A 2,675-nucleotide genomic window follows, 5' to 3' on the forward strand; every position below is an offset into this window, starting at 1 on the left:
GTTATTTCCTAGTGGGTGTCCCCCGTGAATGGGCATGTTGTATTATATAACATATCTCAAGCATTCTTGGCAGACGGTTGGCTGTCTAGATCAATGGCAACTACCTACTGGTTGAAAATGGGAAGGAATAATATTCATCTGACCAGTTTTCTCTTATAGCCATTTCCATGATGATGATGGGACTCAATTCTATTTTTTTATTTCAGTCACTCCTAATAAATAAATAAATTTGAAGAAATAAAAAGTATCTGAAACACACACAAAAAAAACCAAAACCAAGACAGTTCCATAAAGTTTCCGAGACTATAAACTTTTACAGAAGCAAACAGTCTCACATTTCTCCTGTGGAGCAGCTAGTGGGTTTGAACTGTTGACCTTGAGTTTAGCAGCGCACAAAACTCAGTATCAGTGGCAATACTTTATAAGTGATATTGTTGTCATGGAGTGCTGTTGAGTCAGTCCTGACTCACAGTGAGCCTGTGTCCAGCAGAATGAAACACTGCCCCACAGCTGCTGTCAAGTGTGAGCTCATTGTTGCAGCCACTGTGTCAATCCATCTTGGCCATGACCTTCTACTTTTCTGCTGTTCCTCTACCAAGCACGATGCCCTTCTCCAGAGACTACTCTCTCCTGACAACATATCCAATGCATGTGAGATGAATTCCCACTATACGTACCTCTAAGGAGCACTCTTTCAGGCTATACTTCTTCCAAATAGATTTGCTTATTTTTTTAGCAGTCCATGATTTTTTTTAGTATCTTTCACCAGCACCCTAATTCAAATACATCCATTCTTCTTCAATGTTAATTATTCAGTGTGCATCTATCAATGCATACGAGGCAATTGAACATACCATGAAGTAGGCACCTTGGTCCTTAAAGAAAAATCTTTGCTTTTCAACACTTTAAAGAAATCTTGTGAGACAGACTTACCCAATACAGTGTGTCATTTGATCTCTTAAAATGCTGTGTCCCTGAACATTGATTGTGGATTCAAGCAACACAACATCCTTGGCACATCAATTTTTTTCTGTTTATCATGATGTTATCTATTAGTCAAGTTGTGAGGATTTTGATTTTCTTTACATTGAGTTATACTGAAAGCTGCAGTCCTCGATCCTCATGAGCAAATATTCCAAGTTCAACCAAAGAACCTCAGAATCTCTTTTTAAAAAATTATAGTTCAGCAGAACAGATTTACCTTATAAGTAAATAGGTAAAAGGTAGAGCAAAATAAAATGTAAAAATAAGAATAATAAAACAAAATAAAAATAATTTAAAAATGTAAGGGATAATAATTGAAATATTTTGACTTTTTTTAAATAAAAGACAATAGGGAAGTGGTATGCTAATTGTTGTTAATACTCAAATCATATTCCTCTGATATCCCCTGTGTCTTAGTTTTCTTTTATGATTCTTAGCCAGCATCGTGATAGTTGTCAGAGACCTTTAAATGTATTTAAAATAATCTTTTAAATCAATATTGGGGCCCCATGATATCAGTTCTATTTGGACATTTTGGCAGACTGGTCTATGAGTGCATATCTGAAAGGAAACAGCAAAAAACAAACCACACTAGGTGATCATTGGAGAAACAAGGCTACAGCAAGATGACACGGAGGAATCAGATGGTCTCTTCTCGTCAGAAGGAATATTACCTGGGTCTTGGCAGAAACAATAGTATCTGGGGCCATATAGGCTTGTCCTAAATCAAGCAGCCAACTTAAGGAGTCATGCAGGGATCTATGTAGATGAAAGGACACCAATCTCAGTGTGATCAAATGATTTTTATTAAAAACCCATGATCAGAGAGAGGATGCATTAGAGCTTAAATTCCCAGCATTTGCATTTCAGAAGTTTAAGTTCTAATTGCAGATTAAATTTTCAGCATTTGGTTCTTAATGGGAATGTTAACTCCAATTTGGATGCTTGACACAAGGTCAGTTTATGTTGACCTCTTTCTAATGATATATCAGTGATGTAAAAGCCTTGACCTCAAGTCCAGTATCCTTAACACAGATTAAGATTCACCTAGCCAGTCCAGGGAGAAACAATCTAGGCTTGTCAAGGAGTAGTCTAGACCAGACATGCCCTTAATGAAAATTGGGGTGTCAGAAACACATGGTCATGATTGTACTCTGATAAAGGTAGTGAGGGTACCCTAGAACCAATCCTGTCAACTTTTCTCATCTGTAATACTGTACTTATCCCGATGGTCCGTTTCCTGATGCCATAGTCCTTCCTACAACACTGATGAGTTGATCTGTGACCAATCATGATCCTGCAACACATTTTCATTGTTTTCTCTGCTCTATAATGAGCAACCTGGCCATAAATCCTACTTAAGACTTAATATAGAGGTTTTAACACACACACACACACACACACACACACACACACACTACCTCAAAAACAATTGCCCTATTACTCAGTTCCTAGGTAATTTGGCAATTTTATAATTTTTAAATATCCATTTTAAGTATGTATGTATGACATGTCCACAAAGATTAAATGCAAACATCAAAATAACTGATGTTTTCATAATTTTTACTAAGCTATCAAAATGGCTGAAGTAATAGCATTACCCAGATGTGATGTATTGAAACTAATAGTTACATGAGTAGGAGGAAGTGAATGAATAAATGCGTCATCTGTTTGCATGCTTCACATTTTTA

This window comes from Tenrec ecaudatus, chromosome 10 (assembly GCF_050624435.1).
Source record: "Tenrec ecaudatus isolate mTenEca1 chromosome 10, mTenEca1.hap1, whole genome shotgun sequence".
Taxonomy (NCBI): Eukaryota; Metazoa; Chordata; class Mammalia; order Afrosoricida; family Tenrecidae; genus Tenrec; species Tenrec ecaudatus.